Source organism: Heptranchias perlo, chromosome 11, assembly GCF_035084215.1.
Source record: "Heptranchias perlo isolate sHepPer1 chromosome 11, sHepPer1.hap1, whole genome shotgun sequence".
NCBI classification, from domain to species: Eukaryota; Metazoa; Chordata; class Chondrichthyes; order Hexanchiformes; family Hexanchidae; genus Heptranchias; species Heptranchias perlo.
In genome coordinates this window covers 79,721,222-79,743,043 of record NC_090335.1, presented here as the reverse complement: position 1 = coordinate 79,743,043, position 21,822 = coordinate 79,721,222, and the positions used below count along the sequence as shown (strand labels likewise).

General features: G+C 45.1%; 1 protein-coding gene across 2 annotated transcripts in view; it reads right to left on the bottom strand.

Annotated features, from left to right (window-relative positions):
* Positions 1 to 21,822, bottom strand: part of LOC137327517 (1,4-alpha-glucan-branching enzyme-like) — a 426,685-nt gene that overhangs the window by 151,121 nt on the left and 253,742 nt on the right. The window lies entirely within an intron of this gene.

Genomic DNA, 21,822 nt, shown 5'->3' with positions numbered 1-21,822 from the left:
CAGATTAAATTTACACAGCTAATATTATGCAATAGAAAGACAATTAAATCACAGGTTAGAGATAAAAATTCTGTGGCTATCGGCGATTTGTTTTACAAATCAGATAACAGCGCTACTAATTTCTGTTCCAAGAGACAGCGAATCCAGGCTCCACAAATCAGGGGATTTTCAATCCAGTTGTACAACAAGGTCTCACTGGAAAAGAGCTGGCAGGTGTCACCTGGCACTGTGGGTACAATAGGGGGCTCCTGCTCAGTGCTGGACAGTGTCTGTATGCAGGTTTTCTCATTCAATGGGCAAATGCTGAAGAAACACATATCAGGTCCATCGCTATCTCAGAAGAGATATAAAAAAGATTGGTTCTTGTTTCAGGTGAAGAGTCACCACCAGCAATGTTAACTTATCTTTTTGGGTTTCAAGTGATGACGGGGCCACCTTGTGTTTCCAGCGTTATAGAATCATACAGCACAGAAGGCAGCCATTCGGCCCATCGTACCTGCTCTGTGAAAGCTATCCAATTATTCCAACTCACCTCCTCTTTTCCCCATAGCCCCTGTAAATTTTTCCTTTTCAAGTATATATCCAATTCCTGTTTGAAAGTTACTACTGAATCGGCTTCCACCACCCTTTCAGGCAGTGCATTCCAGAGCAGCATGACTCGCTGTGTAAAAACATTTCTCCTCATCTCCCCCCTCTGGTTCTTTTGCCAATTATCTTAAATTGGTAATCTCTTTCTATTTCAAATTGGCTGAATTCATACAGTTGATTTTTTTTTCCTACTTTTTATCTCCCCCATTCAACATTATTCTCTGCAACGTGAGGAACACAGGAACAGGAGGAGGCCATTCAGCCCCTCAAGCCTGTACCGCATTCGATTAGATCATGGCTAATCTGTATCTTAACTCCGTTTACCCACCTTGGTTCTGTAACCCTTAATACCCTTACCCAACAAAAATCTATCAATCTCAGTTTTGAAAGCTTCAATTGACCCCCAGCCTCAACAGCTTTTTGGGGGAAGAGAGTTCCAGATTTCCACTCCCCTTTGTGTGAAGAAGTGCTTCCTGATTTCCCTCCTGAATGGCCCAGCGCTAATTTTAAGATTACGCCCTTTTGTTCTGGATTCCCCCACCAGAAAGAAAGACTTGCATTTATACAGTGCCTTTCATGACCTCAGGACGTCCCAAAGCGCTTTACATCCAATGAAGTACTTTTGAAGTGTGGTCACTATTGTTAATGTAGGAAACATGGCAGCCAATTTTGTGCACAGCAAGATCCCTCAAACAGCAATGTGATAACGACCAGATAATCTGTTTTTAGCGGTGTTGGTTGAGGGATAAATGTCGCCCGGGACATTGGGGAGAACTCCCCTGCTCTTCTTTGAAATAGTGCAAAGGGATCTTTTATGTCCACCTGAGAGGGCAGATGGGGTCTTGATTTAATGTCTCATCTGAAAGACGGCACCTCAGACAGTGCAGCACTCTCTAAGTACTGCATTGGGAGTGTCAGCCTGGATTTTGTGCTCAAGTCTTTGGAGTGGGCCTTGAACCAACAACCTTCTGATTCAGAAGCAAGAGTGCTACCCACTGAGCCACAGCCAGGGAAAGATGCAGGGCAGATCCGCCTAGCAATTGTTGCTCATCTCTTTGTGTGTAGGTGCAGAACCGAATAACTTGAGGTTTCGAAGATCACCTGACTACTTTCTTAACGAGGGATAGACCTGTGTAGGACCTCACATAAATGACTTCCTCTTATTTCTGCCCTCTCCTTCCACATTACTATGCAATTACCTGTATAGTTCATTCAAATACTCAGGATTTACAATATATATTGTTACCGAATTTTTCAAAATTGTATGTTCATTAGTCAGGATAACAAATACAAAAGCTTGTGATAAGGACCCATGTTGAATGTAATTCCTTTTATTTATCAAGCTTAAAAATAAATTCTGTTTAGCCTTGCTCTTGATTTAAATAAATCTAATTTTGTGTAACATCCTTCAAAACTCTCAGTGCCTGAGATGAGTTCACATCCAGTACCAGCTCTTCCATAAGCTTTCTCCTCCTCTCCTCCCACACATCCACATTCAATCCAACCTGGGGAATTTACTGGGAGCAGGAGACGATATACACACAAGCGCACGCACGCACACACAAACAAAAACACGCACGCACGCACACACACAAACAAACACGCACACACACAAACAAACACGCACACACACAAACAAACACGCACACACACAAACAAACACGCACACACACACACACACACACACAAAGAAAACTTGCGGGCTGTTGCTGTCCTATTTATATGTGTTTAGATGCTGCTAATTAAGGTTGCTCATCTTGTGTCCCTCGACTGACAGCAGATTGCCGCTTGGGATGTAATGAAAGAAATAAACTGCCACAGGGCTGTTAATTTTTGCAAACTCTCGTGTTTATCCCAGTTACAGGAGTGCTGAACAAGTGCGTTACGATGAACTGGGTCATTGCTGTTTTGCATATTTAGGTTAGTTTAACCAGCATTAAAGTGTAGAATTAAGAAGGAAGAGATGCAGGAGCTCCTTCAGCCGGGGGGAGGGGGGGGGGGGGGGCTCAGTCATCTGGTGCAGAACTGAAACATACAAATCAGGAAGGTCTGTTTATATAAGGTCTGTGGATATATAAGACCTCAGATAGAGTACTGTGTGAATTTGTTATTGATGATCAAAAAATGGCTGAACTCTTTAATAAGTTACTAAAGAGAAGGATAGCGGAGAGGAGGTGAATCCTGAAGTGGATGAGAGTGAGATGAGCGATATTATGATGGATAAAAGGAAAAGTTTAGATAAGTTATTTAGGCTAAGGAAACACAAAACGCCAGGGACCGATGGGATACATCCTAGGATCCTGAGGGGAATGAGGGAGGAAATTGCCAAGACTCAAGAAATTATATTTCTGGCTCCATCGAGTGTGGATGTGGGCTGCAGCATTGGAGAGTGGCCAATGTAATACCCATTTTTAAAAAGGGAGTCAGGGTTACTCGGGTAATTACAGACCAGTTCGTTTAACATCTGTGGTAGAGAAAATTTTTTTAGAGCATCTAATTAAGGATGAAATTACCATGTATCCAGATAGAGAAAATAGTTAGAAGTAGCCAGCAAGGATTTCAAAAGGGACGATTGTGCTTGACAAACCTCATAGAATTGTTTGAGGAGATAAAAGATGCGGTAGATGAGGGAAATGCAGTAGATGTAGTATACATGGACTTTAGGAAAGCCTGTGACAAGGTATCACACAGGAAATTATTGAAGAAGATTATGGGGTATGGAATTAGGAGGAGGATAGCAAACTGGATTAAAACTTGGTTATTAGAGAGAAACCTAGAGGAGGAGAAGTTCAGGGCAGTTTCTCAGAATGGTTGGAAGTAGGTAGTGGTGTCCCACAGGATTCAGTTCTGGGGCTACTTCTGTTCACTGTATATACAAAGATTTAGACATAGGCCAAGAGGGAATAGTGTTGAAATTTGCAGATGATGCCAAAGTAGGAGGCGCAGTTAATTCATTAGAAGACTAAAACCATACTGATAATATAGGGGAATGGGCTAAAACATAGCTCACTGAAATCAATGTCAGTGTCAGGTGATACATTTTGTTTAAAAAAGTAACAGCAATTATTATACTCTGAATAAAAGTAGTCTCAAGATCGTGGGGGAGCAGAGGGATTTGGGGGTAAAGGACAGTGAAGGCAGAACCTCAGGATGAAAAGGCTGTAAAGAAAGCTAATGGAATAGTAGGCTTTGTCACAAGGTTTAGAACATAAAGGCCTAGAGTGGATGATGAGCCAATATAAAACCTTAATCAAGCCTCAGTTGGAGTTCTGTGTGCAGTATTAATCTCTAAACTATAGGAAGGATATTGAGGCTTTAGAGAGGGGACAACACAGATTCACTAGGATGCTGCCTGGTGTGAGGAAACACAAATACAAAGACAGACTTGAAAAATTGGGGCCTTTTTCCATTAGAACAACGCAGATCGGAGCGAAATGACAGAAAAGTGTTTAAAATTCTGGAAGGATGGGACAGGATAGCTAGGAGCAGAGTAGTTTCCAGTAGTTGAGGGGTCGAGAACGAGGGGCCATCGATACAAGATTAAAGGTGAGAGATTTAGAACAGAGAGCAGGAGACACTACTTCATAGAGAATTGAGAGGCTGTGGAATTCACTTCCAGAGTTTGTGGTTGAGGCAGAAGCTGTGTCAACATTCAAGATTAGATTGGATAGGTGGATGAAGGAAAAGGGAATGAAGGGATATGGAAACAGGGTGGGTAAATTTAACTATTACTAATATTTATCCCTCAACCAACATCACTGAAACAGGTTATCTGGTCATTATCTCATTGCTGTTTGTGGGATCTTGCTGTGCGCAAATTGGCTACTGCGTTTCCTACATTTTAACAATGACTACACTTCAAAAAAGTACTTCGTTGGCTGCAAAGTGCTTGGGACATCATGAGGTCGTGAAAGGTGTGATATAAATGCAGGTTCTTTCTTTCTTTTATTTGCTCGCACGGAGGGTAAATGCCGCCAGTGATTGGATGGGCTGAGCAGCCTGTTTCCATCTTGTAACTTCTGTGCATCTTCCAAGCTATAGAGCCTCCTTACTTCAACCTTATATGCCCATTTCATGATTTTGAAAACCTGTATCATGTGTCTCCCTCAATCTTCTCTCCACCACAAATTAAATTTGTCACTTGCGTCTTTCTCCATTACTTTTTTAAAAAATTTGTTCATGGGGTGTGGGCGTCGCTGGCGAGGCCAGCATTTATTGTCCTTTCCTAATTGCCTTTGAGAAAGTGGTGGTGAGCCGCCTTCTTGAACCGCTGTAGTCCTTGTGGTGAAGGTTCTCCCACAGTGCTGATAGGTAGGGAGTTCCAGGGTTTTGACCCAGCGATGATGAAGGAACAGTGATATAATTCCAAGTCGGGATGGTGTGTGACTTGGAGGAGAACATGCAGGTGGCGGTGTTCCCATGTGCCTGCTGCCCTTGTCCTTCTAGGTATCAGAGGTCACGGGTTTGGGAGGTGCTGTCGAAGAAGCCTTGGCGAGTTGCTGCAGTGCATCCTGTAGATGGTGGAGGGAGTGAATGTTTAAGGTGGTAGATGGGGTGCCAATCAAGCAGGCAGCTTCATCCTGGATGGTGTCGAGCTTCTTGAGTGTTGATGGAGCTGCACTCATCCAGGCAAGTCGAGAGTATTCCATCACACTCCTGACCTGTGCCTTGTAGATGGTGGAAAGTCAGAAGGTGAGTCACCTGCCACACAATACCCTGCCTCTGACCTGCTCTTGTAGCCACAGTATTTATGTGGCTGGTCCAGTTAAGTTTCTGGATGTTGACGATGGGGGATTCAGCGATGGTAATGCTGTTGAATGTCAAGGGGAGGCACTTAGACTCTCTCTTGTTGGAGATGGTCATTGCCTGGCACTTGTCTGGCGCGAATGTTACTTGCCACGTATCAGCCCAAGCCTGGATGTTGTCCAGGTCTTGCTGCATGCAGGATCGGACTGCTTCATTATCTGAGGGTTGCAAATGGAACTGAACACTGTGCAATCATCAGGAAATATCCCCATTTCTGACCTTATGATGGAGGGAAGGTCATTGATGAAGCAGCTGAAGATGGTTGGGCCTAGGACACTGCCCTGAGGAACTCCTGCAACAATGTCCTGGGGCTGAGATGATTGGCCTCCAACAACCACTACCATCTTCCTTTGTACTAGGTATGACCCTAGCCACTGGACAATTTTCTCCGATTTACTAGGGCTCCTTGATGCCACACTCGGTCAAATGCTGCCTTGATGCCAAGAGCAGTTACTCTCATCTCACCTCTGGAATTCAGCTCTTTTGTCCATGTTTGGACCAAGGCTGTAATGAGGTCTTAGTCCCCAAGGCTTCCTTATCATTCTTCTCTGAATTAGTTCTAAAGTATCGATATCTGTTCTTTTTTTTTAAAAAAGAGGTCGAATGCCCAAATTACGGATCATAGTCTAGAACCGGCTTCACCATTGACCTGTACAATGCCAGTAGAACCTTTTCTGGCTTGTAATCCAATGCCCACTCGTTCCTGATTTGCATCATTAATACCTGCTTCAGGACATGGGCTATGATCACTCCCAAATCCTTTCTTGATTGCTGCAAGTGTAGATCTTATTAGTGCTGCCTCTTCGCATTGCCCCACATAAATGTCACAGTTATCCATTTAATTGGACCAAGTCTCACTAAAGATAATAAATCGTTTCTGTTCATTACTGGCCCACATACCTTTATGTTATCAGCAATTAATACTACACTACAGACACCTTGTTCTAGATCATTCAAAAATATAGTAAATAGCAGGGATCCCGCAACAGATCCCTGGAGAATACCACCAGTTATATTTTTCGAGATAGAGCTTTTTCCATTTATCATCACAGTCCATTTAGAGAATCTGTCACCTGTTTCACGATCCAAACCTTTCCCTAATAGTTCCACACAAGGAACTTTGTCAAACACCTTCTGAAAAAACAAAATAAACTACTCCTACCCTCCCGCACCAGCTTAGTTACCCCTTCAATGAGTTCCAGTAGGGTTGCAAGGCATGATCTATTATTTCTAAAACTGTGGTGATTGCTCCCTGTGCTTTCGCGATGTTCGTTATAATACCCCGTAGAATGTTCTCGAGCATTTCTATCACTATGCACGCTGGGCTAACTAGCCTGTAATTACCAGCTTTGTACTTTACTCCTTTCCCAGTCCTGGGACGGTCGGACTGCAATTCCCATTTCGGAGCAGAACATCTTTCACACTGCTCTGGAACTGCAGTGCTGTTTGTGAGCAGTTTATGAGAAGTAAAAGGATATGTCGGCCTTGGAGGGGGTGCAGCGCAGATTCACAAAAATGATACCGGGGCTAAAAGGGTTAAATTATGAGGACAGGTTGCATAGACTAGGCTTGTATTTCCCTCAAGTATAGAAGATTAAGGGGTGATCTGATTGAGGTGTTTAAGATGATTAAAGGATTTGAAAGGGTAGAGAGAGAGAAACTATTTCCTCTGGTGGGGGGAGTCCAGAACAAGGGGGCATAACCTTAAAATTAGAGCTAGGCCGTTCAGGGGTGATGTCAGGAAGCACTTCTTCACACAAAGGGGAGTGGAAATCTGGAACTCTCTCCCCCCAAAAAGCTATTGAGGCTGGGGGTCAATTGAAAATTTCAAAACTGAGATTGATAGGTTTTCGTTAGGCCAGGGTATTAAGGTTTATGGAACCAAGGTGTGGAGACGGAGTTAAGATACAGATCAGCCATGATTTAATTGGATGGCAGAACAGACTCAAGGGGCTGAATGGCCTCCTCCTGTTCCTACGTTCCAAACCCGCAGCAGTGAGGGGCAGGCTTTCTAAGCTTTGAAGTTTGAAAAACATTCCAGCGGCTTGTTGCAGAAGCTTTTCATTTCCACTGACTGAATAGAACCGATTATTTCATGAGCACCTTTCAATTACCAGCCAGAGGCTCCGTGCATGTCTCCATGTTCCACAGTCTAACCAATACCCTCTCCAATCCCAAGTCGAGAGTCAGACAACCAAGCAATATAAGCATGTTTGCTTATTGTTAAATATCTCCAAATATCCCTTCTCCCAATCCTGCACCACTTAACCCCGTGGAACTGGGACAGGACGGAAGCTCGAAGGAGCTGAAGTTAAGATTCTGGAGAGTGGCTGGAGTGCAGGAAGCCACGTGCCAGAGCAGAAAGGAAAGGGCACGCTTTTGGCTCGTGTTTTAGTGACTGAGTTTTTTTTTGCGCAGTAAATAAACCTGGTTAAAGCACTGTCCTCTGCTTTCTCGTGTGAAGTTAGTTTAACTTCATTGGCCAGGCCATGCCTTGGAATATCATGTCTAATGTTAGACAACTTACCTTCAATAAGGGACATTAATATATCAGATAGGCTTCAAAGAACAAGAACAAAGTGGCAGCGATGAACTGGTTTTCTTTATTACAGAAAAGATTTTTGGGGGGGGGGGGGGGTGGGGGGAAGACAAGACAAAGAGAGAGCTCTTTGAAATGTTAAGAGGCATGCTTAATGCAAATATAAGCAAATTACATAACTTGGACTGAGTGCTGAATGAGAGGATACAAGAAAAAAATTATGTTCTTATGTAAGCCTCCAGCAAAACAAATGATTATGAAGATATTCTCTCACACACAGCGGTGAATGCACGGAACAGGCGACCAGCTAAAGCAGTCAGTGCTGAGCTGATCGACTCCGTCAAAAACCAACTCAATCGAAGTTGTTTTAGGAATGGAACACAGGAACAGGAGGAGGCCATTTAACCCCTCCAGCCTGTTCCACCATTCAATTAGATCACGACTGATCTGTATCTTAACTCCATCTACCCGTCTTACAAAACTTTATCAATCTCAGTTTGAAAATTTTCAATGGACCCCCAGCCTCAACAGCTTTTTGGCAGGGTTGGGGGGTAAAGAGTTCCAGATTCCCACTCCCCTTTGTGTGAAGAAGTGCTTCCTGACATCACCCCTGAACGGCCTGGCTCTAATTTTAAGGTTCTGCCCCCCTTGTTCTGGACTCCCCCACCAGACGAAATAGTTTCTCTCTATCTACCCGAGCAAATCCTTTAATCATCTTAAACACCTCGATTAGATCACCCCTTAATCGTATTTTCTATATTCAAAGGAATACAAGCCTAGAATGGAAGGGGTATTAAGCTGGTCGGAAGACGTCTTAATTTTTGATAGGTTCTTGACAGGTTGAGGGAGAAACCACTATTTAAATACACACAGAAAAATGTCACGTCTGGCATGAGGGGGGGTCTCGTTTCGTTGGACTGATGATCATCATCTTGGAGGGATTGGCTGTGAACTGTAGATGGAGAGAGGACACGATGATGACCCACAGTGTAGGACACCATCAAGGTTGGGAAAAGTAAAAGAGTAAACAAGGTGAACCAGGCAACACTGACTCCGAGACATGAGCCTTGGGTATTAAAAGCCTGGAGCTTGTTGAAGGGAAGAACTGAGCAAATCAAGGAGTTCCACAGTTTTGATGTCACAGGAAAGAGTGAAAGAGTGAATTAGATTAAGAGTCAGTGCGGTCTGTCTTGTTTCAACACACTGACTTAAGTCTACCTTCAAAAAGACAAACGCACTGGAGAAAATTCAAATAACCACATGAACCGCTCTGGGACTAAGTTCTAAATTATGACAGACTCAAAGAACTGAACTCATTTAGACGACATAGGGGCAATATTAACAAGCCTCAAGCAAGACTGCAAATGAGAAATAATTCATTTCCCACAGAGTAGTGGATATGCAGGGCAGAGTTCTACCAATAGTAGTTACTGGGCTATTTATCCCTGCCTAAAAAGAACTCGCTCACCTGACGAAGGAGAAAGCCTCCGAAAGCTTGTGATTTTCAAATAAAACAGTTGGACTATAACCTGGTGTTGTAAGATTCCTTACATTAAAAAGAACTGGATGGATATCAAATTAGGAATAGGAGTGAAAGTTAGGCAAATGGAAAGGGATAATCAAATACTCCAGGGAACAGTCATTCTTGTGCTTTTAGGACCAAGGAAATCTCATCTCTGGAAAGCAATCAAGCAGGGCTGAGCAGAGGCGATGCGAGGATGGATAATATTCTGCATTTTGCTTGATTAACTTATACAGAACTTGCTCCCATGAAATGAATGGGGTAGAGTCCATGATGGGACAGATAAGTACATGGTCTGTGGAAGGAGATTAAATGGGTGGGATTGAGTCCATGATAGGACAGAGTGTACATAGGCTGTGGAAGGAGATTAAATGAACGGGGTAGAATCCATGATGGAGTAGATTGTGTCCGGTCAGTAGAAAGAATCGGTTTGATGGGCCCAATGGACTTCTCTTAGTCGATACTTTATGTTCTCCCAAAGCTGACTTCCCCGTGAGCCACAGAAATCCGTTAATGTGGGCCATGTATAAATAGATCTTTGCCTAGTTCATAAAAGGGTGAACAATTTCTTCAAGGCTCACGACTCTGTTAAAATAACTTCCAATATTGCAACAGTGTGAATTCCTTGACTATTTTAAACTCTGAACAGTGCTGTGCATACAAAATGTGATATTTCCCTAATGAACAGGATGCCACAATGATCATGATTTTAATATTCATGAAGGGATATACTGAAGAAAGACAGATTCTGAGAAAGTCACTGTGATGCATAAGAACAACAAATGCTATGAGTACAAACACTGCAGGATGAATCCAGTGATACCCCCACACCCTCACATTTTTGTTTCATGGTTATTGTCCCCCTTTCTGCCCCCTCCAAATCCCAGAATTGCCCAAAATCCCCTCAATTTTTAAGGTGTGGTTGTACTTCTGACAAAGGCCATTATGCCTTTTTGATAAATCTGCACCACCTACCCAGCTTCTCCCCATATCCCTCAATCCCACCTACCCACCTTCTTCCCATATCCCTCAATCCCACCTACCCACCTTCTCACCATATCCCTCTATCCCACCTTCTCCCCATATCCCTCAATCCCACCTAACCACCTTCTCACCCTATCCCTCAATCCCACCTACCCACCTTCTCACCATATCCCTCAATCCCACCTACCCACCCTCTCACCATATCCCTCTATCCCACCTACCCACCCTCTCACCATATCCCTCTATCCCACCTACCCACCTTCTCACCATATCCCTCAATCCCACCTAACCACCTTCTCACCCTATCCCTCAATCCCACCTACCCACCTTCTCACCATATCCCTCAATCCCACCTACCCACCCTCTCACCATATCCCTCTATCCCACCTACCCACCTTCTCCCCATATCCCTCAATCCCACCTACCCACCCTCTCACCATATCCCTCTATCCCACCTACCCACCATCTCACCATATCCCTCATCCCCAACTACCCATTTTCTCACCACATCCCTTAATCCCACCTACCCATCTCACCACATCCCTTAACCCCACCTACCCACCATCTTAACATATCATATCTCTCAATCCCACCTTCTCACCATTTTGCTCAATCCCACTTACCCACCTTTGCACCATATCCCTCTACTTCTTTATCCAGAAACACATCTAATGAATGATCACTGTCTCTTGAAGCCATTTATAGTGTCTGATTCAGTGATCATTCCTGGTAACTTATTAAAAGTTGTATGTGCAACCAAGAGTGGGGCTTTAAGGGGAAGCTAGATAAGTACATGAGGAAGAAAGGAACAGAAGGATATGCAGATAAGGTTAAATGAAGTAGGGAGGGAGGAGACTCGTGTGAAGCATAAACACTGGCATGGATATGTTGGGCCGAGTGGCCTGTTTCTGTGCTGTACATTCTATGCACTCTTCTTCAACATTTCAATGGTTCAGGACCTCCCACTCACCAATGTTCACTTTGTCCACCAAGGGGACACTTACATCAAAACAGAACAGAAACAGGCCATTCGGCACAACAGGTCTATGCCGATGTTTATGCTCCACACGAGCCTCCTCCCTCCATATTTTATCCCACTCTATCAGCATATCCTTTTATTCCTTTCTCCCTCACGTGTTTATCTAGCTTCCCCTTAAATGCATCTATGTGTTTCGCCTCAACTTGTGGTAGTGAGTTCCACATTCTCACCACTCTCTGGGTAAAGAAGTTTCTCCTGAATTCCCTATTGGATTTATTAGTGACTATCTTATATTTATGACCTCTACTTTTGGATTCCCCCACAAGTGGAAATATTTTCTCTACATCTACCCTATCATTATCTTAAAGACCTCTACCAGGTCACCCCTCAGCCTTCTCTTTGCTATAGAAAAGAGCCCCAGCTTGTTCAGTCTTTCCTGATAAGGATATCCTTTCAGATCTGGCATCATCCTGATGAATCTATTTTGCACCCTCTCCAATGCCTCCATTACATGGAGACCAGAACTATGCACAGTACTGCAAGTGTGGTCTAACCAAGGTTCTATACAATTTTAACATCACTTCTTTGCTTTTCAATTCTATCCCTCTAGAAATGAACCCCAGTGCTTGGTTTGCCTTTTTTATGGTCTTATTAACCTGCGTCACTACTTTTAGTGATTTGTGCATCTGTACCCCAGATCCCTTTGCTCCTCTACCTCATTTAGACTCTTATTATCCAAGCAGTATGTGGCCTCCTTATTCTTCCTACCAAAATGCACCACCTCACACTTATCTGTATTGAAATTAATTTGCCATTTACACACCCAATCTGCGAGTTTATTAATGCCTTCCCGTACTTTGTCGCATTCTTCCTTTGTTTTAACTACACCTCCCAATTTGGTGTCATCTGCAAATTTTGAAATTGTACTGCTGATTCCCGAATCCAAATCGTTAATGTAAATTGTGAACACCAGAGGTCCCAGCACCGATCCCTGTGGAACACCACTTCCCACCCTTTGCCAGTCTGGACAGTGCCAATCAAGGGTCAATGAAAGGCATGTCGCTCCTACCCCACCGGCCACTGTTACCCAATGAGAGTCAGACAGTCCAACTGCGCGCTCCCCACACCCTCATCTCCCTATTAGCGCCTCCCCCCCCCCCCCGCAGACACTACGTCCTCTATCCTCTGGAAGTCCCTGCCCCCAAGTATCTCCACCTTATTGTCTCCCTTCCTGCTTTCAAAAGCCTTGTCTTCATCTGTGCTTTAACCAAGCCCCTCTTTTCCCCTGCAATTCATGGCCATTCATCTGTGAACTGCTCTCAGATGGGTCTTTGCATACGAGTTCAGTCTTGCTCATTTTAAGATAAATAAATTGACTGATTTACAAATATCTACATGGCCAACTTCCTCAAGTCTCCCTGACATTTTTAATACCAGACTGCAGCAACTGAGAAAAAATATTTTGTGTGTTCTCATCTAATTTTGATCGAAAAACTAAATTGATTCTCTCAATGCCCACTGCTCATATCTTTCACTATTCGAAAATTAAAGATTCAAGATTAAATTCACCAATCAGACTTAATCTTAGCCTAAAACATACAGGAATGAGAGAGTGGATTTGTATTTAATCACCAATCCACCAGTGTAAATGACGAAACCAGCCAACACAAAGAGTTTCAACTGGGTCAGCAGCACATCATGGGATAAAAGATTCCAACCAACACTAGTCAAGTTCATAATCATAGAATCATACAACACAGAAGGCGGCCTTTCAGCCCAGTGTACCTGTGCCAGCTCTTTGAAAGAGCTATCCAATTAGTCCCACTCCCCTGCTTTTTCCCATAGCCCTGCAAATCTGACCCCTTCAAATATTTATCCAATTCCCTTTTCAAAATTTCTACTGAATCTGCTTCCACCACCCTTTCAGGCAGTGCATTCCAGATCATAACAATTCGCTGTGTAAACAGAATTCTCATCTCCCCCCGATTCTTTTCCCAATCATTTTAAATCTGTGTCCTCTGGTTACCGATCCTCCTGCCACTGGAAACAGTTTCTCTTTATTTACTCTATCAAAACCCTTCATGATTTTAAGCACCTCAATTAAATCTCCCCTTAACCTTCTCTGCTCTAAGGAGAATAACTCCAGCTTCTCCAGTCTCTCCACATAACTGAAGTCCCTCATTCCTGGCACCGTTCCAGTAATTGCCCTCTGCACCCACTCCAAGATCTACATTAAAACCCACTACTGTATGGTGCCGCATCAAATGGAAAAGAAAGCTCCCAAGTCCCATCCCCAGTCTGTGATGAGTGAGCTGCGTTACAATTAGCCTCATCTGTGCAAGGGAAGGGGAGAAACACTGACAGTTCCCACTCTTGATTGCGATTCATGAGAGAGGATGTCCTTGACGGGTCAAGAACAGAATCTATTTGGTTAGAGTTAAGAAACTTCAGAGGTGCCATTACACTATTGGGGGTATTCTATAGGCCACCAATTAGTGTGAAGGATATGGAGGGGCATATTTGCAGGGAAATTACAGAGAGGTGCAAGAACTATAGAGTAGTGATAATGGGGGACTTCAACTATCCTAATATAGACTGGGATAGTAATAGTGCAAAGGGCAAAGAGGGGGAAGAAATTCTGAAGTGTGTTCAAGTGAACTTTCTTGACCAGTACGTTTCCAGCCCAATGAGGAAGGAGGCATTGCTGGATCTGGCTCTGGGTAATGAGGCGGGCCAAGTGGAGCAAGTATCAGCGGGGGAGCATTTAGGGAACAGCGATCATAGTATCATAGAATCATAGAAGTTTACAACATGGAAACAGGCCCTTCGGCCCAACATGTCCATGTCGCCCAGTTTATACCACTAAGCTAGTCCCAATTGCCTGCACTTGGCCCATATCCCTCTATACCCATCTTACCCATGTAACTGTCCAAATGCTTTTTAAAAGACAAAATTGTACCCGCCTCTACTACTGCCTCTGGCAGCTCGTTCCAGACACTCACCACCCTTTGAGTGAAAAAATTGCCCCTCTGGACCCTTATACGGTTTAGATTAATTATGGAACAGAACAAGGAGCAACCTAGAGTAAAAATAATTAATCGGAGGGGGGCCAATTTCAGTGGGTTGAGAACGGATCTGGCCCGGGTAAACTGGAATCAAAGATTGGAAGGGAAAACTGTGATCGCACAATGGGCAGCATTTAAAAAGGAGATGGTTTGGATACAGTTCAGGTACATTCCCAAGTGGGGGAAAGGGAGGGCAACCAAAGCCAGAGCTCCCTGGATGACGAAAGATATAGAGAGTAAGATGAAGCAGAAAAATGACACATGTCAGGTTGATAGCACAATTGAGAACCAGGCTGAATACAGAAAGTACAAAGAAGTACAAAAGGAAATAAAGGGGGCAAAGAGAGAGTATGAGAATAGACTGGTGGCCAACATAAAAGGGAATCAAAAAGTCTTCTGCAGGCATATAAATAGTAAACAGGTGGTAAGAGGAGGGGCCGATTAGGGACCATAAAGGAGGCAGAGGGCATAAGCTGAGGAAATAAATGAGTACTTTGCATCCGTCTTTACCAAGGAAGAAGATGCTGCCAAAGTCACAATAAAAGGGGAGGTAGTTGAGATACTGGATGGGGTGAAAATTGATAAAGAGGAGGTACTAGAAAGGCTGGCTATCCTTAAAGTAGATAAGTCACCCAGTCTGGATGGGATGTATCCTAGATTGCTAGGGAGGTAAGGATGGAAATTGTGGAGGTACTGGCTATAATCTTCCAAACATCCTTAGATATGAGGGTGGTACCTGGAGAATTGTAAATGATACACCCTTGTTCAAAAAAGGGGGTAAGAATAAATCCAGCAACTTTAGGCCAGTCAGTTTAACCTCGGTGGTGGGGAAGCTTTTAGAAATGATGATCCGGGACAGAATTAATAATCACCTGGACAAGTGTGGATTAATAAAGGAAAGCCAGCACGGATTTGTTAAAGGCAAATCATGTTTAACTAACTTCATTGAGTTTTTTGATGAGGTAACAGAGAGTGTTGATGAGGGCAATGCGGTTGATGTTGTGAACATGGACTTTCAAAAGGCGTTTGATAAAAGTGCCACATAATAGGCTTGTCAGCAAAATTGAAGCTCATGGAATAAAAGGGGCAGTGGCAGCATGGATACAAAATTTCCATGGGCCAATTTCAATGGGATGAGAATAGATCTGGTCTACATAAATTGGAATCAAAGATTGGCAAGCAAAACTACAATTGAACAATGGGCAGCCTTTAAAGAGGAGATGGTTCAGGTACAGTCTAGGTGCGTTCCCACGCGGGAGAAAGATAGGGCAACTAAAGCCAGGGTTCCATGGATAACAAAAGAGAGAGTAAGATGAAGCAGAAAAAGAGGGGCGTATGACAGATGTCAGGTTGAAAACACAAGTGAGAACAAGGCTGAATGTAGAAAGTTCAGAGGGGAAGTGAAAAAGGAAATAAGAGGGGCAAAGACAGAGTATGAGAATAGACTGGCGGCTAACATAAAAGGGAATCCAAAAGTCTTCTACAGGCATGTAAACAGTAAATGGGTAGAGAGAGGAAGGGTCAGGGACTAAAAAGAAAATCTTGGAGGCAGAGGGGATGGCTGAGGTACTAAATGAGTCTTTGCATCTGTCTTTACCAAGGAAGAAGATGCTTCCAGTGTCTCAGTAAAAGAAGATGTAGTCGAGATACTGGATGGGCTAAAAATTGATAAAGAGGAGGTACTAGAAAGGCTGGATGTATTTATAGATAAGTCAACCGGTCCGGATGGGATGCATCCTAGGTTGCTGAGGGAAGTAAGAGGGGAAATTGCAGAGGTACTGACCATAATCTTCCAAACATCCATAGATACGGGGGTGGTGCCAGAGGACTGGAGAATTGCAAATGTTACACCCTTGTTCAAAAAAAGTGTAAGGATAAACCCAGCAACTACAGGCCAGTCAGTTTAACCTCGGCAGTGGGGAAACTTGTAGAAACGATAATCCGGGACAGAATTAGCAGTCACTTGGACAAGTGTGGATTGATTAGCGAAAGCCAGCACGGATTTGCTAAATGTAAATCGTGTTTAACTAACTTGATTGAGTTTTTTGATGAGGTAACAGAAAGAGCAGATGAGGACAATGCGGTTGATAAAGTGCCACATAATTGGCTTGTCATCAAGATTGAAGGCCATGGAATAAAAGGGGCAGTGGCAGCATGGATACGAAATTGGCTAAGTGACAGAAAACAGAGAGTAGTGGTGAACGGTTGTTTTTCGGATTGGAGGGAGGTGTACAGACGTGTTCCCCAGGGGTCGGTATTAGGACCATTGCTTTTCTTGATATATATTAATGACTTAGACTTGGGTGTACAAAATTTGCAGATGACACAAAACTTGGAAGTGTAGTGAACAGCGAGGAGGATAGTGATAGACTTCAAGAGGATATCGACAGGCTGGTGGAATGTGCAGAATCGTGGCAGATGAAATTTATTGTAGAAAAATGCAAAGTGATACATTTAAGTAGGAAGAACGAGGAGAGGCAATATAAACTAGAGGGCACAATTCTAAAAGTCATACAGGAACAGAGAGATATGGGGGTATATGTACACAAATCGTTGAAGGTGGCAAGGCTGGTTGAGAAAGAGGTTAAAAAAGCATATGGGATCCTGGGCTTTATAAATAGAGGCATAGAGTACAAAAGTATGGAAGTCATGATGAACCTTTATAAAACACTGGTTCGGCCACAACTGGAGTATTGTGTCCAGTTCTGGGCACCGCACTTTTGGAAAGATGTGAAGGCCTTAGAAAGGGTGCAGAAGAGATTTACTAGAAAGATCCCAGGGATGAGGGACTTTAGTTACATGGATAGTCTGGAGAAGCTGGGGTTGTTCTCCTTGGAACAGAGAAGATTGAGAGGAGATTTGATCGAGGTATTCAAAATCATGAAGGGTCTAGACAGAGAGAAACTGTTCCCATTGGTGGAAGGGTCAAGGACCAGAGGACATAGATTTAAGCTGATTGGCAAAAGAACCAAAGGTGACATGAGGAAAATCTTTTTTCTTACACAGCATGTGGTTAGGATCTGGAATGCACTGCCCGAGGGGGTGGTGGAGGCAGATTCAATCATGGTCTTCAAAAGGGAACTGGATAAGTACTTGAAAGGAAAAAATGGGGATAGGGCGGGGAAGTGGGACTAGCTGGATTGCTCGTGCATAGAGCGGCACGGACTCGATGGGCCAAATGGCCTCCTTCCGTGCTGCAACCATTCTATGAGTCTACGAAATTGGCTAAGTGACAGAAAAGAGAGAGTAGTGGTGCAGGTTGTTTTTCTGACTGGAGGGAGGTGTACAGTGGTGTTCCACAGGGGTCAGTGCTGGGACCACTGCTTTTCTTGATATATATTAATGACTTGGACTTGGGTGTACAGGGCACAATTTCAAAATTTGCAGATGACAGAAAACTTGGGTGTGTAGTAAACAGTGAGGAGGATAGTGATAGACTTCAAGAGGATACAGACAGGCTGGTGGAATGGGTGGACACGTGGTAGATGAAATTTAACGCAGCAAAGCGTGAAGTGATACATTTTGGCAGGAAGAACAAGGAGAGATGATATAAACTAAATGGTACAATTCTAAAGGGGGTGCAGGAACAGAGAGATCTGGGAGTAAATGTGCACAAATCTTTGAAGGTGGCAGGACAGGTTGAGAAAGCGGTTAAAAATGCATACTGGATCCTGGGCTTTATAAATAGAGGCATAGAGTACAAAAGCAAGGAAGTTATGTTGAACCTTCATAAAACACTGGTTCAGCCACAACTGGAGTATTGTGTCCAGTTCTGGGCACCGCACTTTAGGAAGGATGTGAAGGCCTTAGAGAGGGTACAGAAAACATTTACTAGAATGATTCCAGGGATGAGGGACTTTAGTTACATGGATAGACTGGAGAAGCTGGGGTTGTTCTCCTTAGAGCGGAGGAGGTTGAGAGGAGATTTGATAGAAGTGTTCAAAATCATGAAGGGTTTAGACAAAGTAAATAAAGAGAAACTGATCCCATTGGTGGAAGGGTCGAGAGCCAGAGGACATAGATTTAAGGTGATTGACAAAAGAACCAAAGGTGACATGAGGAAAAACCTTTCTATGCAGCGAGTAATTATGATCTGGAATGCACTGCCTGAAAGGGTAGTGGAAGCAGATTCAATCGTGGCCTTCAAAAAGGAGTTAGTTAAATACTTGAAGGGAAACAATTTGCAGACAAAAGTGGCTACTGAGCCAAAAGCTTGGTCAAAGAGGTGGGTTTTGAGGGGGGTCTGGGAATTAGAGGTGGAGGTAGAGAGGGAGCTGGCGAGGGGGGTACAGGGAGAAAGGTAGGGAGGGGTACAGGGAGAAAGGGAGGCAGAGAGGGGTACAGGGAGGGAGGCAGAGAGGGGTACAGGGAGGGAGGCAGAGAGGGGTACAGGGAGGGAGGCAGAGAGGGGTACAGGGAGGGAGGCAGAGAGGGGTACAGGGAGGGAGGCAGAGAGGGGTACAGGGAGGGAGGCAGAGAGGGGTACAGGGAGGGAGGCAGAGAGGGGTACAGGGAGGGAGGCAGAGAGGGGTACATGGAGGGAGGCAGAGAGGGGTACATGGAGGGAGGCAGAGAGGGGTACATGGAGGGAGGCAGAGAGGGGTACATGGAGGGAGGCAGAGAGGGGTACATGGAGGGAGGCAGAGAGGGGTACATGGAGGGAGGCAGAGAGGGGTACATGGAGGGAGGCAGAGAGGGGTACATGGAGGGAGGCAGAGAGGGGTACAGGGAGGGAGGCAGAGAGGGGTACAGGGAGGGAGGCAGAGAGGGGTACAGGGAGGGAGGCAGAGAGGGGTACAGGGAGGGAGGCAGAGAGGGGTACAGGGAGGGAGGCAGAGAGGGGTACAGGGAGGGAGGCAGAGAGGGGTACAGGGAGGGAGGCAGAGAGGGGTACAGGGAGGGAGGCAGAGAGGGGTACAGGGAGGGAGGCAGAGAGGGGTACAGGGAGGGAGGCAGAGAGGGGTACAGGGAGGGAGGCAGAGAGGGGTACAGGGAGGGAGGCAGAGAGGGGTACAGGGAGGGAGGCAGAGAGGGGTACAGGGAGGGAGGCAGAGAGGGGTACAGGGAGGGAGGCAGAGAGGGGTACAGGGAGGGAGGCAGAGAGGGGTACAGGGAGGGAGGCAGAGAGGGGTACAGGGAGGGAGGCAGAGAGGGGTACAGGGAGGGAGGCAGAGAGGGGTACAGGGAGGGAGGCAGAGAGGGGTACAGGGAGGGAGGCAGAGAGGGGTACAGGGAGGGAGGCAGAGAGGGGTACAGGGAGGGAGGCAGAGAGGGGTACAGGGAGGGAGGCAGAGAGGGGTACAGGGAGGGAGGCAGAGAGGGGTACAGGGAGGGAGGCAGAGAGGGGTACAGGGAGGGAGGCAGAGAGGGGTACAGGGAGGGAGGCAGAGAGGGGTACAGGGAGGGAGGCAGAGAGGGGTACAGGGAGGGAGGCAGAGAGGGGTACAGGGAGGGAGGCAGAGAGGGGTACAGGGAGGGAGGCAGAGAGGGAGGCAGAGAGGGAGGCAGGGAGGGAGGCAGGGAGGGAGGCAGGGAGGGAGGCAGGGAGGGAGGCAGGGAGGGAGGCAGGGAGGGAGGCAGGGAGGGAGGCAGGGAGGGAGGCAGGGAGGGAGGCAGGGAGGGAGGCAGGGAGGGAGGCAGGGAGGGAGGCAGGGAGGGAGGCAGGGAGGGAGGCAGGGAGGGAGGCAGGGAGGGAGGTAGGGAGGGAGGTAGGGAGGGAGGGAGGGAGGGAGGGCAGCAGAGTTTTGGATGAGCTGAAGTTTAAAGAGGGTGAAAGATGAGAGGCCGGCCAGGAGAGCATTGGAACAGTCGAGTCTAGAGGTAACAAAGGCATGGATGAGGGTTGAAGTAGTTGAATACACCTCAGAAACCAATGCCTTCCTGCAAGAGGTGTTTAACCTTTGTGTATTGACATTAACCCTTCTCTGCACTTTGATGTGTGTGTTTTTTTCCCCCACTCATTAAGTTGAGGGGATATTGGTGTTGGGGAATCTTTCACACACTCAGTACCAGCATCGTTAGACATGGTGTTGGTCAATGCCGTTAGCCCCTCAGTATACTGTCCAACAATGTGCATTAGCTCCATCCCGACCGTATAAAAACCCCCCACACTGCTGTGACATTATTCTGTTTCCCCCACTAGCCCATCCTGTGGCCTCTCTGAACGAGGTTGCCATTTTAGGAGCAGTATGGTGCTGTGAGCCCACTGGGCGTGTGACTGCCCTCGCGGTTTCACATCGAATCCATGACTTTCAATCCATCGGTCTGGGCTCCATTTGAACTCACAACGCGGGTGGGGGCCAAGATGTCTGACGCACGGCATCACCCAGACCTCGTTCCGGTTCAGCTGCAGCAAATAGACTCAAAATTAGACGCTATTTTTCTTTGCGAAAGATTGGCAGTCAGTTTCAAGTCAGGCTCAAGAGGCAAAGAAAGTCGCCCTTCAGATCAGAGCCACTCTTTTTATAAAAAAAAGGTAGCAATGCATAAATTTCCAAGAGGAGCTAATATTTTGCCGAGACATCGTGGAATTTACTGCTCCCTTTCCCTCAATCAATCTCTGCAAAACATCCAAACTGCTAAATTCTTGACATCAGGACATTTTGTTGTGGTGAACAAGATTTCTCTGTGAAAAAGGTTAATAGATTAGGACATCTAAAAAAAGTAGATTTCAACAGGATTTTGTCCAGACAAGAGATGCAAGAAAGCTAAAAAAATAATAGATTAGGGCACTTACAGAAGTTTCTCTCAGCAGGAAGTACCGTTCAATGCCATCATTAAACTGACTGCAATTATATTGGGACTGTCAGCACAGTATCAGGCTCGAGCTGGTGTCCAATTGTTAATGGTTGTTGATTTTTGATCATTACTAATAATGATGATTTTGCTAAAAGGTGCGTGTATCTGTTTTATGCACACTACTATTTTTTTTTTAAGAAAAACAGAACCCCTCAAGGATGTGAACATTTATCTCACTAGCTGCATCAAAATAAGGCTGCAAGCAAAAAGAAAAACAGAATCATAGAATAATACAGCACAGAAGGAGGCCATTTGGCCCATCGTGCCTGTGCCGGCTCTTTGAAAGAGCTATCCAATTAGTTCCATTCTTCTGCTCTTTCCCCATAGCCCTGCGATTTTCTCCCCTTCAAGTATTTATCCAATTCCCTTTTGAAAGTTATTATTGAATCTGCTTCCACCGCCCTTTCAGGCAGCGCATTCCAGATCAGAACAACTCGCTGCGTAAAAAAGAATTCTCCTCATCTCCCCTCTGGTTGTTTTGCCAATTATCTTAAATCTGTGTCCTCTGGTTACCGACCTTCCTGCCACTAGAAACAGTTTC